The following is a 17,140-nucleotide window of genomic DNA, read 5'->3' as shown; positions in this document are numbered from 1 at the left end:
TCTTTTCGTGTGCGGGCATTAAACGTTTTCGGATTGGACCGAGACTTGTCATGCGGCCTTGGTTTACTATCGGTAGACCGCCTGTCATGTTTTGTGCCATTTGGACTTCGTTTGATACTCCAACGGTTAACCGAGGGACCGAAAAGGCTTCGTTTCTGTTGCAGCCCAACACCCCTCCAAAGTGGCCCAAAACCCACCTAAACCTCCTCCATCATCTGGGTCGTTCGATCACGATCGTGTGGCCGAAAACCGCACCTCATTTGGACTCTCCTAGCTCCCTCTATCTATATATATGTGGCTCTCCCCGATTTTTTGCGCAGTCCAAACCCTAGCTCCTCCTACCTCGCGCCACCGGACACTTTCTTCCACACCGGACATGTCCAGCCGCCGCGCCGGACGAATCCTGGCGCGACATGTCAGCGCCGCCGCTCCTCTCTCTCCTCCCCACCGCCGGGCCTGAGGGAGCCCAGATCGGGGCCGCCGCCGCCAAGCGCCCGCGCGCCTGCCCTGCTGCCTGAGAGCGCCCGGGCCCATAGCTCCTCCCGCCGGTCGTCGCCGGCGCCGCCATGTCTCGCCCGCGCTGCGCCGCCCATCCCGCCGCCCTTCGTCACCCACTCCTCAAGCTGCGGCCGCCGCCCGTCAGCCACCGCGACGCGCCGCCGCCCGCAACCGCGTGGTCGTCGCGACTCGTGCCCGTCGCCTTGCGCCGCTGCGCCCGCACCTCACCGCCGGCCGTCGTCGACTCGCCGCGCCACCGCGGGCTCACCGGAACCTGTCTCCGGCCAGATCCGGGGAGTGGGATGAGATCCACCACTCCCCCGAACCAAACGGCCTCCGTCTAGATCTGGATTGCTCCGTCCCGCACCGCTTCGTCCCGGGTTGACTTTCCCCGAAGTTTCTAGATTCATATGCCCATATTCAATGCATCGTCACTCTGTATCCGTTGGTCCGATTCATTCGTGTAGCATATCAAAATGTTCTTCTCGACGAGTACATCATTTCATCTCATTGCATCATTTTCATTTGAGCTCATATTGATGCCCGAAATGCTGTTGGAAGAGGGCTATGTGATGAATTTGTCAGATCTGTTTCATCAATTAGACTTTTGTCATTTTTGCCATGTTTAATGTGTGCATGATATGATCCTGAGCTCTACATGTGTTTTGTTATATGCCATGCCATCTTTACATAGGTGCTTGCCATGTATTTTTGTGGTGTGTGTGGTGACTAGCACAAGCTTGGAAAGTAGCGTAATCGGTAATGCTGATTTCAGGGACTTAGTTTTTCACTAAGTCCTTGTCCTGATTTTTTGTCATTAAGCCATATGTTCATGTTGTTTCCTAGTGATCCGTGCCTCTTTTTAGGATGATCATTAAGGATGTTTTGTTAACATTATGGTGCTCTACCCATCCATGTCTTTGTTTGCATTTAGGGAGCACCCTAGCTCGAGTCAATCGAGCTCTACTTTTGCTATAAAATGTTCCTGGCAGATTGTTAACATGTTTAGCAATTTTGCCAAGCTTGTTCTTATTAATCCATGCATGGTATGTTGTTGTTCTTGCCATGTATAGCTTCTATGCCATGTATTTTTGATGGGTGTATGCTTAGTTTGTCATGCCATGCTCTGTAGTGAGTGCATCAAGCTCGTAAACATGCCTACTTGTTAACTGTTTTGCATTCTCCAGTTTTTCACTAAGTCTGAATCTGTTTATGTTTTTGCCATGTTCACATGCTTGCAATTGTATTTTATTTTCCCTTTTGGCTCAAGGTCACTAAGGGACTTTTGTTAAGTGCTTTGAGTAGCTTCATGCCATGCCTTGCTTTGCCATTTTAAGTTCCTGTAGCATATAGTTTTCATGCTCTAAAGTGTGCTTCCTAATGATAAATTCCAGACTTGTGTTAATTTCACTAAGTCTGAATCCTGTTATCATTTGCTCTTTTGCCATGCTTGTTTGAACCTGTTAATTGATGAATTAGCCGTAGCTCAGTGTTCATATTTTGTCAAGAATTATGAGTGGATCCCTGCCATGTATTTTTTTTCATGTGTGAGTGCTGTAGCATATTTATCTTGTTGCATTTAGATGGCTACTTGCTGATTATCGCAGACCGGTGCCATATTCGTTTTGCTTGCCATTTCCAAACCGTGTGTCCGATTCCGGTGATCTTTATATCGATTTCAACTGAAATCACCTCACCTTTCTAGTGGCACTCTTGGATGTCCATGTCGAGGCCAGGTTCAATCATTCCTTGTCAAATCATGCATATGCATCACATACCGCATCCCGCATATCATACCATGTTCATGTGTTGGTTGTTTACTATGTTGTGTGCTTATTTCCGGTTTTGCTTCTTTGGTTGGTTCCGATAACGTCGCGTTTGTGAGGACCCGTTCGTCTATGTCCGTTTGTCTTCTTCATGGACTCGTTCTTCTTCCTTGCGGGATCTCAGGCAAGATGACCATACCCTCAAAATCACTTCTATCTTTGCTTGCTAGTTGCTCGCTCTTTTGCTATGCCTACGCTGTGATACCTACCACTTGCTTATCATGCCTCCCATATTGTTGAACCAAGCCTCTAACCCACCTTGTCCTGGCAAACCGTTGTTTGGCTATGTTACCGCTTTGCTCAGCCCCTCTTATAGCGTTGTTAGTTGCAGGTGAAGATTGGAGCTTGTTCCTTGTTGGAACATGGATATTTTGTTGGGATATCACAAATCTCTTATTTAATTAATGCATCTATATACTTGGTAAAGGGTGGAAGGCTCGGCCTTATGCCTGGTGTTTTGTTCCACTCTTGCCGCCCTAGTTTCCGTCATATCGGTGTTATGTTCCCGGATTTTGCGTTCCTTACGCGGTTGGGTTATAATGGGAACCCCTTGAAAGTTCGCCTTGAATAAAACTCCTCCAGCAAGGCCCAACCTTGGTTTTACCATTTGCACTAACAACCTATAACCTTCCCTTGGGTTTTCGCGAGCCCGAGGGTCATCTTTATTTTAACCCCCCCGGGCCAGTGCTCCTCTAAGTGTTGATCCGAAATGGGCAGCCTGCGGGGCCACCTCGGGGCAACTTGAGGGTTGGTTTACTCGTAGCTTGACCTATCTGAGTGTGCCCTGAGAACGAGATATGTGCAGCTCCTATCGGGATTTGTCGGCACATTCGGGCGGTGTTGCTGGACTTGTTTTACCATTGTCTAGGATGTCTTGTAACCGGGATTCCGAGTCTGATCAGGTCTTCCCGCTAGAAGGAATATCCTTCACTGACCGTGAGAGCTTGTGATGGGCTAAGTTGGGCACCCCTGCAGGGATTTGAACTTTCGAAAGCCGTGCCCGCGGTTATGGGCAGATGGGAATTTGGTAACGTCTGGTTGTAGAAAACCTAAAGTTGATCTTAATTAAAATACATCAACCGCATGTGTTACCGTGATGGTCTCTTCTCGGCGGGGTCTGGGAAGTGAACACAGTGTTGGAGTTATGCTTGACGTAGGTTGTTTTAGGATCACTTCTTGATCATACTTTCTCGAACGTGCTTTGCCTTCTCTTCTCGCTCTCATTTGCGTATGTTAGCCACCAAATATGCTAGTCGCTTGCTGCAGCTCCACCTCATACCTTTTACCCTTCCTATAAGCTTAAATAGTCCTGATCGCGAGGGTGCGAGATTGCTGAGTCCTCGTGACTCACAGATACTTCCAAAACCAGTTTGCAGGTGCCGTTGAACCATGCAAGTGACGCAACCAAGCTCAAGGAGGAGCTCGATGAAGATCTTGCGCTTTGTGTTGTTTCGTTCTAGTTGATCAGTAGTGGAGCCCAGTTGGGGACGATCGGGGATATGTGTAGCATTTGGGGTAGTCTTCTTTCATTTTGGTTCCGTAGTCGGACCTTGATTATATCTGGATGATGTAATGCTTTATTCATGTAATTGTGTGAAGTGGTGATTGTAAGCCAACTATGTATCTCTTTCCCTTATGTATTACATGGGTTGTGTGAAGATTACCTCACTTGCGACATTGCTTTCAATGCGGTTATGCCTCTAAGTCGTGCTTCGACACGTGGGAGATATAGCCGCATCGAGGGCGTTACACAAGAAGAGCTCATCTAGCAAGGGTCGTGCATTTGTTGGCAAGGAAATGGATTCAGAGGAGGAGTCTGCATCTGAGGAGGTGGAGATGGAGTCTTAAGAGGAATCTGATTCAGGCATGGCAAGCTCGGCTTTAGCTTCAGCATACGTCGCCAAGTCCATCTTCAACACTGAAGACGATGGCCTCTTCACCAACGCTGATGCTAACGATGACTCTGCACCCACCTACTGCTTCATGGCACGTGGTGCCAAGGTAAACTCACGCGATGCTCACTATCAAACATCCAATGAAGATGACTCTGAATGTAAATCTAAACCTAGATAAAAAACACTTGCTAAAATGGCAACATATTCAAAAATTGTTAGACAAAAGCGATGACCTGTTGGACACGGAAATGACTCGAACTCGGTCCTTAATTGAAGACATTAAAAATCTTCATGTTAAGTACAAAGAGCTTGAAAGTCGTCATGGAACACTCTCAACTACTCATGAAAAGCTCTCCTACGATTATCTTCAAAGGAAGCAAGAACATGAGAACTTGAGAGTGGCTCATGAAGATCTTCAAAAAGAAAATGAGTCACTTCACGCTCAACAGATCAGTCCCGCTCAGGAAGGATTTGAACCACCATGTCTAAAATGCCTTGAGCGTGATAATGCTACTTCTGTTGCTGGATGTTCTACAGCTACTGTTATTGCAATATCTTCAACTGCTGATGTGGTAACTAACCCCTCCATTGAGGATACCACTACTATTGCTGATGAGAACGCCAGGTTGAAGACATTGCTTGAGATAGGAATGTACAAGAGTCTCAAAGGGCATCAGACACTATGTGATGTCCTCAAGAAACAGATTCTGAACCGAAACCCTAGGAAAGAGAGTGTTGGGTTCGAGAGGAAAATGAATGTTGATGGTTCTTACTGGAAGCCTGAGCAGTACCCCAAAACCACATGGGTTGCTACAAAGGGACCTTCAGTGGATTCATCTACCTTATCTGGCTTCACTTGTGCTAACCCGATTATCATTGATGAATCCTTTGATGCAAACTATAAACTATTTAAAAATCAGAATGGTGAAGTATTTGCAAGGTATATCGGTACTAACTGCTGGAATGGACCACCTTTGAAGAAGATCTGGGTGCCCAAGAGTTGTCTTGAAAATCATCAGGTGAATGTCATCATGACACCACCTAGGAAGAAGACAAACCCCAGACCAAAGACGCCACATGGTCCAAAGGCTTCATACAGATAGAGGACTCACGAGAGTCGCCCTAACACAAATGTTTTGCAGGGAAACCATACTCAGGCCTATGAATATGAGCGTGTTTCATCAAACCACCATGTTCATAAGACCAAGAACTACTCTGCTTATTCTTAAGAGTATTGTTCACCTCCTACAAGACTATTTGCTAGGGCCCTAAAGCCAAAGTTCTCAGATGCTGCACTAAGACTCATTGCTTCGAAGCCACCCCTAAAGATGTGGGTGGTTAGAAAACATAACTCTCTTTTGCAGGGAAAGGTCTCCAGCCTGAAATCAAAGGCGTCATATGCTATTGCTGGGGACCTAAAACATCTTGTGGGGCGCAAGATAAAAATCCCAAATGGTCTTATTATGTATTTCGTTCCTGAGTCGCTTGCCATCCATCCTATCAGTCCTAAGCGGGATCTGAGCTTTCATAATCCACTTGCTCGTCAAATGTTTATGCTTCACAATACTCTTCGTGAAGCCTATCCCCCTAACTGCACTGTAGGGTATGACACCAGCTGCTTCAGAATGGATTATTGATAGTGGATGCGCTAACCACATGACTGGCGATCGAAGTCTTCTCATGGACTCAACCTTACGTCCTTCTGACAAGAGTCATATCACATTTGCTGACACTAGTAAAAGCAAGGTATTGGGTCTAGGTAGAGTTGCAATCTCAAAGGATCAGCACATGGATAAAGTGATTCTTGTTGAATCCCTTGGTTTCAACTTAATGTATGTCTCAATGCTTTGTGACTTGAACATGATTGTGATATTTGGAAAAAATTGTTGCCTTGTGCTAATGGAATCTGACAAGTCTCTAGTCTTTGAAGGGTACAGCAAAGGTGATCTGTACATGGTAGATTTCTCAGCAGGACCACAGTTGGCAGTATGTCTTCTAGCAAAAGCTTGAGAGTGCTAGCTTTGGCATCGGAGGCTAGGGCATGCTGGCATGAGGAACTTGTACACTCTCGTGAAGAAGAAGCATGTCGTAGGCATCGAGGGCGTCAAGTTCAAAAAGGATCATTTGTGCGGTGCCTGCGAAGCCGGGAAGATGACTAGGGACAAGCATCCTTCGAAGACAATCATGACCACATCATGTCCCTTCGAGCTGCTTCACATGGACCTATTTGGCCCTACTCATTACTCCACTCTTACTACTACCGCTTGTCTCTATGGCTTCGTTATTGTTGATGATTACTCTAGATATACCTGGGTGCATATAATTCTCTAGAAGACTGAAGTGCAGGATGTCTTCATACGATTCGCCAATCGTGCCATGACAAACTATGGCATCAAGATCAAGCACATGTGAAGTGACAATGGCACATAGTTCAAGAACACCGGCCTTGACACTTATCTTGATACATTGGGCATCACTCATTAATTCTCAGCTCCATACACACCTCAGTAGAATGGCATCATCGAGCGCAAGAACAGAACACTCATTGAGATGGCTCGGACGATGCTTGATGAATACAAGACACCAAGGAAGTTCTGGCCTGAAGCTATTGATACTGCATGACATGTCATCAACCGTGTTTATCTTCACAAGCTTCTAAAGAAGACATCATATGAACTACTGACTGGTAAGAAGCCAAACTTAAGCTACTTTAGAGTATTTGGTGCAAGGTGCTGGATCAAGGATCCACATCACACTTCAAAATTAGCACCGAAAGCACATGAAGGTTTTATGCTTGGTTACGGGAAGGATTCACAATCCTATAGAGTCTTCAACCTCTTGCACTATAAAGTGGTTGAAACTGTGGATGTGCGGTTCGATGAGACTAACATCTCGCAAAGAGAGCACCTGCCAAATGTGCTAGATGAAGTTCCACCTAGTGAATCCATCAAGCTTATGGGTTCTGGAGAAATCATACCTTCAGAGGCACATGCTGAAGAGGAACTTATCATTTCTGCACCAAATCAACCTAAAGACTCTGCTCAGCCTGAAGCCAATACTGATGATGAAGACAGTGTTCAGCAAGAGCAAAGTCTTCGTCTAGTTCATCCTCGTGTTGCAAATGAAGTACAGATTGAGAAGAGAATTGATAGCATCAATGCTCCTGGTCCCCTTACTCGATCAAGAGCAACGCAACTGGCAAATTTCTGTGGGAACTTTGCATTTGTCTCTATATTTGAACCCAAGAAAGTTGCTGAAGCCTTCATGGAACCTGAGTGGATTCAAGCTATGCAAGAAGAGCTTCAATAGTTCGAACTGAACAATGTGTGGGAATTGGTCAAGCATCCTGATCCTCCAAGCACAATATCATAGGTACAAAATGGATCTATCTCAACAAACAAGATGAGCATGGTCAAGTTGTCAGTAATAAGGCTCGTCTCGTTGCTCAAGGATATACTCAAGTTGAAGGAATTGACTTCGATGAAACATTCACTCCGGTGGCTAGGCTTGAAGCCATTCGCATTCTGCTAGCCTATGCCAACCATCACAACATCCACCTGTATCAAATAGATGTGAAGAGTGTTTTTCTCAATGGCAATATTGAAGAAGAAGTGTATGTTGCACAACCACCTGGCTTTGAAGATCCAAAACATCCTGACATGGTTTACAAGCTCAACAAGGCACTATATGGCCTCAAACAAGCCCCTCGTGCTTGGTATGACACACTCAAAGACTTCCTGAAGAGCAAAGGCTTCAAACCTGGTTCACTGGATCCCACTCTCTTCACGAAGACATACGATGGTGAACTGTTTGTGTGCCAGATCTATGTGGATGACATTATCTTCGGCTGCACTGACAAAAGATACAGTGATGAGTTTGGACACATGATGCAAGAACAATATCAGATGTCCATGATGGGTGAGCTGAAGTTCTTCCTTGGTCTTCAAATTCATCAGCAAAGCAACGGCATCTTCATATCTCAAGAGAAATACCTCAAAGACTGCCTGAAGAAGTTTGGAATGCAAGATTGCGAGGGATACATGACGCCAATGCCAGCCAAAAGTCATCTGGGCCCTAACGACAATGGTAAAGAGTTCGATCAATAAGTATACCGCTCAATGATTGCTTCTTTACTCTACTTATGTGCATCTAGGCCAAATATCATGCTTAGCGTTTGCATGTGTGCCCGATTCCAAGCGGCACCAACGGAGTCGCATCACTTAGTTGTGAAGCGAATTCTTCGATATTTGGCTTACACCCCAACACTAGGATTATGGTATCCAAAGGGCTCAGAGTTTGATCTAGATGGATTCTCATATGCTGATTATGCTGGTGACAAGGTTGATCGCGAGTCTACATCAGGCACATGTCACTTTCTTGGACGATCTCTTGTCTATTGGTCTTCAAAGAAGCAGAACTGTGTATCTCTCTCCACTACTGAATCTGAATACATTGCTGCTGGATCTTGCTGCGCTCAGCTTCTGTGGATGAAGCAAACTCTCAAGGACTATGGCGTCCCTCTGAAGCATGTGCCACTATACTGCGACAATGAAAGTGCCATCAAGATTGCCAACAACCTAGTTCAGCATTCAAAGACAAAGCACATTCAGATCCGTCATCACTTTCTCAGAGATCATGCCATGAAGGAAGATATTTATATCATTCACGTCAACACTAAAGAGCAATTGGCAGAGCTTCACAAAGACCTTGGATGAGAAAAGGTTTTGCAAGTTGCGGTGTGAGCCAAATATCTTAGAATCCTCAAATGTCCACTAATTGGACACACATCCTAACACTTATGGATATGATGACTTAGATATGCAACACACGAAGTAACGTATACCTTCAAACAATGAAGACATACACTCTAAGTGTGAATACATTAATGCATAAATTGACTTTAGAGCACCACGATAATTGTGCGTCGTGTCTGGGTCTAATACTTCATATACGGTGGGTAACGCCACCACCAAACTACTGTTTGAAGTGTTTTCATTTGACATCTCATTTGCATAGTCTTCACATTTGGTTTGTCTTCAACAATTATTTTGTCTTCGTGTTTACTTCACAATGTTGATTTGGTATCATATTGGTATATACTTATATTAGTGTTCTGTCCTCTACAACATTCACTTATAGCTATTTCTTCATGTTCGAATCTTTTGACCTAAGTAAATGTGATCGGATCCTAACCCCCTCTATGCTTCTACCTCAGATTCTATCTATCCAAATCATATGCATTCTATTGAACCTGTCGATTGTCTTCTCTGAGTCCTTGTCAGCAGAAGACACAGAGACAAAATTGAATCTGTTTTAATGTTATATCTCTTTTGCCTGAAAACCGGAGAAGCGGGAACGACCACCCAACAATCCAGGCGTGCGTGGGAACATGGAACAACTTCCAATGTGTTGCATGTTCGCCACGTGTCCCTCAGATGTGAACCGCCAGGGGCACCTGCGTAATATCATTGTGTCGTCCCTGTCCCTATAAATATACACCACACCGCGGTCATTATCCCTTCTTCCACCTCTCAACAAACCCTATAGCCACCGCTAGCTCCCGACGACGCCGGCGACGAAGCGCTTAGCTACCGCGACCTCACCGGCGCCGTCCTCATGCCAGCCGCGGACCTCGTCTCCTCCGCCATCGCCATAGGTGTCTTCCGTCGCCAAGTTAGGGCACGGAAGATTGAACTGCTCAGCTTCCTCTCTACTCCGTCTAGTAGTTCTTCATGTGGTAAATAAAATCTCCTTTTTACTGTCTTTTTGATCCGATAGATTCATCCTTTTCAACCACAAGTGGTTTCTGTCCCTACAAATTTGGATCTATCCTGTTATGCATCTCGTAACATGCCTAGTATATTCACTTATTCTTCACACACAGTTAGATTCCTCACTTGTACTTATTCTTGGATTGTACAAATCTGGAACCAACTCTTATCATATAAGTGAATGTCTTCGCACTATGAGGTTAATGTCTTCAAACTGATTTATCTTCAAAATCTTCTGAGAATGCATATGACCTCTTCCCCTTCCCTCACATCTCTAATGCTGTCACAGGTACATGTCCGTGGGAGAATCCCTTGGTTCTCATAGTCTGCGTTTGTTTGTAGAGTTGTTACAGCGTTACATCTATTCTCCCGAAGCCAGTTCCTGTCTGACTAGCAGACGGAAGCCTTTGCAAGTTCTAAAGCCATTCAGTCTGAACTTCATGGTAATAGAGAAGTCAGCAAGAAAGGGTGGCAGACAGCACCGTGGGAACATAGCTGAGGACTTGCCACCAGATCTCTACGAACTATACAAGTCAGATCCTGAAGAGACCTATGGGGAACGCAAGAATCGAATCCAATGGATTCGAAGATATTGGGCAGAGGAATGGTTCAAGTACAAATTTTTCACTGACGAATATGCCGAAAAGAATGCTATCAGGGGCCCCTGGGGAGATATTGTATACAAAGGTCTTCAGCCCAAGTCCAAGTCCGAAGCCATCGCTCAAGGCTTCTACCCTTGCATGGTCCGTGGACCTCAGCTTGCTAATCCCGACCCATCCAGTCTGCTATGGTGTTGTGGAGACAATCTCTTCAAGCGCAACTTCCAGTTTGCCAAAGAGTCTGCAAAGAAGAACAAGAAGGACCTGGAGTCGACTTCAACCCTGGTCCATCTGCTCCTCGGGCTGATGACACTCGTGATGCCAAACCCAATATCATCGGGCCTTACTACAATCTCGACGTCTCCTCATGCACATTGTTGTTCAGGGGGCAGCCGTGGAGCACACTGCAGATGACGCTGATTCTGATGAAGCACCTGCTCCTCCAAAGCCTCAGAAGCAGAAGAAACCAAAGGCTTCAAAGCCCTCCACTACACCAAAAGCTTCACGTGTGAAGCCTTTGGCCACTGCACCTCCTGAGCCGAGTGTGCAATCTGAAGATCTCTCTCGCATCTCCAAGACTGAGAAGAAGAAGAAGCCCATCCAGATTTCCGGTCAAGCACTGACCCCAGCTGCTGTTCTGAGGAACGAAAATGAAGCCATTGATCTTTCAAGTGATGATGATTTGGCGATGATGCTCTTGAGCTGTTGATAAAGAGCAAGGAAGAGGCGGAGATCTTAAATAATCTACCCCTGTTTCATGTGGATATATTGAACAACTTCATTGATGAATGGTTTGAAAACCCCAACATCAACCTCGATGACCTTGAGCTTCCAATTGGCATCAGTGTCTCTTTCCATAGTGCCATTGCTATAGAGCTAGCTCTGGCTCAGAAGATTGTTAAACGGAAGAACAAGATTGATTATGAGAAAGCTCGGTTCAAGAAGAATATGGCAAACCTCAGCATGGCTGATGTTCAAAGCTCAAGCAGACGCTGCATGAGCTCAAGGAGCAATTCCACTAGAAATGTCGGGAAGCAAAAGGTTCAAGAGAGAGAATTAAGTATTTTGCTGAGAAAAGTGTTCAAGCTCACAATGAAGAAGAAAAGCGCAAGGCTCTGCGGCGCCCTGGCATCGACCACAGAATGGCTGCCAAGAAGAAGAAGAAGCCTGTTGTGGCCCAAGCTAAAGCATCAAGGCAGAAAGTGAAGGAAATATGCCCTAGAGGCAATAATAAAGTTATTATTTATTTCCTTATTTCATGATAAATGTTTATTATTCATGCTAGAATTGTATTAATCGGAAACATAATACATGTGTGAATACATAGACAAACAGAGAGTCACTAGTATGCCTCTACTTGACTAGCTCGTTGATCAAAGATGGTTAAGTTTCCTAACCATATACATGAGTTGTCATTTGATTAACGGGATCACATCATTAGGAGAATGATGTGATTGACTTGACCCATTCTGTTAGCTTAGCACTTGATCGTTTAGTTTGTTGCTATTGCTTTCTTCATGCAACTCCCATTTACCGGAGGAACACTTTGTGTGCCACCAAACGTCACAATGTAACTGGGTGATTATAAAGGTGCTCTACAGGTGTCTCCAAAGGTACTTGTTGGGTTGGCGTATTTCGAGATTAGGATTTGTCACTCCGATTGTCGGAGAGGTATCTCTGGGCCCACTCGGTAATGCACATCATTATAAGCCTTGCAAGCATTGCAACTAATGAGTTAGTTGCGGGATGATGTATTACGGAACGAGTAAAGAGACTTACCGGTAACGAGATTGAACTAGGTATTGAGATACCGATGATCGAATGTCGGGCAAGTAACATACCGATGACAAAGGGAACAAGGTATGTTGTTACGCGGTATGACCGATAAAGATCTTCGTAGAATATGTAGGAGCCAATATGGGCATCCAGGTCCCGCTATTGGTTATTGACCAGAGAGGTGTCTCGATCATGTCTACATAGTTCTCGAACCCGTAGGGTCCACACGCTTAACGTTCGTTGACGATATAGTACTATATGAGTTATGTATGTTGATGACTGAATATTGTTCGGAGTCCGGGATGAGATCACGGACACGACGAGGAACTCCAGAATGGTCCGGAGATAAAGTTTGATTTATGGGATAATAGTGTTTGATCTCCAGAAGGGTTTCGGAATTCACCGGAAGGGGTTCCGGATGTTTTCCGAAATGTTTGGGCACGAGAACACTTTATCTGGGCCAAAGGGGAAAGCCCATGAGGCTTTTTGAAAGTGCAAAAGGAAGTTTTGCGGAGATCAGAGGCTAGGCGCCAGGAACCCTGGCGTCTAGGGGTAGACGCCGGGAACCCTGGCGTCTAGCCCTGGAGTCCGAGAAGGACTCTTGCCTTTCGGGTGAAACCGACTTTGAGGAGGCTTTTACTCCAAGTTTCAACCCCAGGGCTCAACATATAAATAGAGGGGTAGGGCTAGCACCAAAGACACATCAAGAAACACCAAGCCATGTGCCGGCAACCCCGTCCTCTCTAGTTTATCCTCCATCATAGTTTTCGTAGTGCTTACGCGAAGCCCTGCGGAGATTGTTCTTCACCAACACCATCACCACGCCGTCATGCTGCCAGAACTCATCTACTACCTCGCCCCTCTTGCTGGATCGAGAAGGCGAGGACGTCACCGAGCCGAACGTGTGCAGAACTCGGAGGTGCCGTTCTTTCGGTACTTGGATCGGTCGGACGTGAAGATGTACGACTACATCAACCGCGTTGATATAACGCTTCCGCGAACGGTCTACGAGGGTACGTAGACAACACTCTCCCCTCTCGTTGCTATGCATCACCATGATCTTGCATGTGTGTAGGAATTTTTTTGAAATTACTACGTTCCCCAATAGTGGTATCAGAGCCTAGGTTTTATGCGTTGATGTTGTGCACGAGTAGAACACAAGTGAGTTGTGGGCGATATAAGTCATACTGCTTACCAGCATGTCATACTTTGGTTCGGCAGTATTGTTGGATGAAGCGGCCCGGACCGACATTACGCGTACGCTTACGCGAGACTGGTACTACCAATGTGCTTTGCACACAGGTGGCTGGCGGGTGTCAGTTTCTCCAACTTTAGTTGAACCAAGTGTGGCTACGCCCGATCCTTGCGAAGGTTAAAACAGCACCAACTTGACAAACTATCGTTGTGGTTTTGATGCGTAGGTAAGAACGGTTCTTGCTTAAGCCCGTAACAACCACGTAAAACTTGCAACAACAAAGTAGAGGACGTCTAACGTGTTTTTGCAGGGCATGTTGTGATGTGATATGGTCAAGACATGATGCTAAATTTTATTGTATGAGATGATCATGTTTTGTAACCGAGTTATCGGCAACTGGCAGGAGCCATATGGTTGTCACTTTATTGTATGCAATGCAATTGCGCTGTAATGCTTTACTTTATCACTAAGCGGTAGCGATAGTCGTGGAAGCATAAGATTGGCGAGACAACAACGATGCTACGATGGAGATCAATGTGTCGCGCCGGTGACGATGGTGATCATGACGGTGCTTCAGAGATGGAGATCACAAGCACAAGATGATGGCCATATCATATCACTTATATTGATTGCATATGATGTTTATATTTTATGCATCTTATCTTGCTTTGATTGACGGTAGCATTATAAGATGATCTCTCACTAAATTTCAAGATAAAAGTGTTCTGCCTGAGTATGCACCGTTGCCAAAGTTCGTCGTGCCCAGACACCACATGATGATCGGGTGTGATAAGCTCTACGTCCATCTACAACGGGTGCAAGCCAGTTTTTGCACACGCAGAATACTCAGGTTAAACTTGACGAGCCTAGCATATGTAGATATGGCCTCGGAACACTGATACCGAAAGGTCGAGCATGAATCGTATAGTAGATATGATCAACATATTGATGTTCACCATTGAAAGCTACTCCATTTCACGTGATGATCGGTTATGGTTTAGTTGATTTGGATCACGTGATCACTTAGAAGATTAGAGGGATGTCTTTCTAAGTGGGAGTTCTTAAGTAATATGATTAATTGAACTTAAATTTATCATGAACTTAGTACCTGATAGTATTTTGCTTGTCTATGTTGATTGTAGATAGATGGCCCGTGTTGTTGTTCTGTTGAATTTTAATGCGTTCCTTGAGAAAGCAAAGTTGAAAGATGATGGTAGCAATTACACGGACTGGGTCCGTAACTTGAGGATTATCCTCATTGCTGCACAGAAGAATTACATCCTAGAAGCACCGCTAAGTGCCAAGCCTGCTGCAGGAGCAACACTAGATGTTATGAATGTCTGGCAGAGCAAAGCTGATGACTACTCGATAGTTCAGTGTGCCATGCTTTACGGCTTAGAACCGGGTCTTCAACGATGTTTTGAACGTCATGGAGCATATGAGATATTTCAGGAGTTGAAGTTAATATTTCAAGCAAATGCCCGGATTGAGAGATATGAAGTCTCCAATAAGTTCTATAGCTGCAAGATGGAGGAGAATAGTTTTGTCAGTGAACATATACTCAAAATGTCTAGGTATCATAATCACTTGACTCAACTGGGAGTTAATCTTCCTGTTGATAGTGTCATTGACAGAGTTCTTCAATCACTGCCACCAAGCTACAAGAGCTTCATGATGAACTATAACATGCAAGGGATGGATAAGACGATTCCCGAGCTCTTCGCAATGCTAAAGGCTGCGGAGGTAGAAACCAAGAAGGAGCATCAAGTTTTGATGGTCAATAAGACCGCCAGTTTCAAGAAAAAGGGCAAAGGGAAGAAGAAGGGGAACTTCAAGAAGAACAGCAAACAAGTTGCTGCTCAGGAGAAGAAACCCAAATCTCGACCTAAGCCTGAAACTGAGTGCTTCTACTGCAGGCAGACTAGACACTGGAAGCGGAACTGCCCCAAGTATTTGGTGGATAAGAAGGATGGTAAGGTGAACAAAGGTATATGTGATATACATGTAATTGATGTGTACCTTACTAGAGCTCGCAGTAGCACCTGGGTATTTGATACTGGTTCTGTTGCTAATATTTGCAACTCGAAACAGGGACTACGGATTAAGCAAACACTGGCAAAGGACGAGGTGACAATGCGCGTAGGAAATGGTTCCAAAGTCGATGTGATCGCGGTCGGCACGCTACCTCTACATCTACCTTCGGGATTGGTTTTAGACCTAAATAATTGTTATTTGGTGCCAGCGTTGAGCATGAACATTATATCTGGATCTTGTTTGATGTGAGACGGTTATTCATTTAAATCAGAGAATAATGGTTGTTCTATTTATATGAGTAATATCTTTTATTGTCATGCGCCCTTGAAGAGTGGTCTATTTTTGATGAATCTCGATAGTAGTGATACACATATTCATAATGTTGAAGCCAAAAGATGCAGAGTTGATAATGATAGTGCAACTTATTTGTGGCACTGCCGTTTAGGTCATATAGGTGTAAAGCGCATGAAGAAACTCCATACTGATGGACTTTTGGAATCACTTGATTATGAATCACTTGGTACTTGCGAACTGTGCCTCATGGGCAAGATGACCAAAACGCCGTTCTCCGATACTATGGAGAGAGCAACGGATTTGTTGGAAATCATACATACAGATGTATGTGGTCCGATGAATGTTGAGGCTCGTGGCGGATATTGTTATTTTCTCACCTTCACAGATGATTTAAGCAGATATGGGTATATCTACTTAATGAAACATAAATCTAAAACATTTGAAAAGTTCAAAGAATTCCAGAGTGAAGTTGAAAATCATCGTAACAAGAAAATAAAATTTCTACGATCTGATCGTGGAGGAGAATATTGAGTTACGAGTTTGGTCTACATTTGAAACAAAGCGGAATAGTTTCGCAACTCACGCCACCCGGAACACCACAGCGTAATGGTTTGTCTGAACGTCGTAATCATACCTTACTAGATATGGTGCGATCTATGATGTCTCTTATTGATTTACCACTATCATTTTGGGGTTATGGTTTAGAGACGGCCGCATTCATGTTAAATAGGGCACCATCGAAATCCGTTGAGATGACGCCTTATGAACTGTGGTTTCGCAAGAAACCAAAGTTGTCGTTTCTTAAAGTCTGGGGTTGTGATGCTTATGTGAAAAAGCTTCAACCTGATAAGCTCGAACCCAAATCGGAGAAATGTGTCTTCATAGGATACCCAAAGGAGACTGTTGGGTACACCTTCTATCACAGATCCGAAGGCAAGACATTCGTTGCCAAGAATGGATCCTTTCTAGAGAAGGAGTTTCTCTCGAAAGAAGTGAGTGGGAGGAAAGTAGAACTTGATGAGGTAACTGTACCTGCTCCCTTATTGGAAAGTAGTTCATCACAGAAACCGGTTTCTGTGACACCTACACCAATTAGTGAGGAAGGTAATGATGATGATCATGGAACTTCAGATCAAGTTATTACTGAACCTCGTAGATCAACCAGAGTAAGATCCGCACCAGAGTGGTACGGTAATCCTGTTCTGGAAGTCATGCTACTAGATCATAATGAACCTACGAACTATGAAGAAGC

Source organism: Triticum dicoccoides, chromosome 3A, assembly GCF_002162155.2.
Source record: "Triticum dicoccoides isolate Atlit2015 ecotype Zavitan chromosome 3A, WEW_v2.0, whole genome shotgun sequence".
Taxonomy (NCBI): Eukaryota; Viridiplantae; Streptophyta; class Magnoliopsida; order Poales; family Poaceae; genus Triticum; species Triticum dicoccoides.
The sequence above is the reverse complement of the archived record's forward strand: the minus strand, read 5'-3'. Positions refer to the sequence as shown.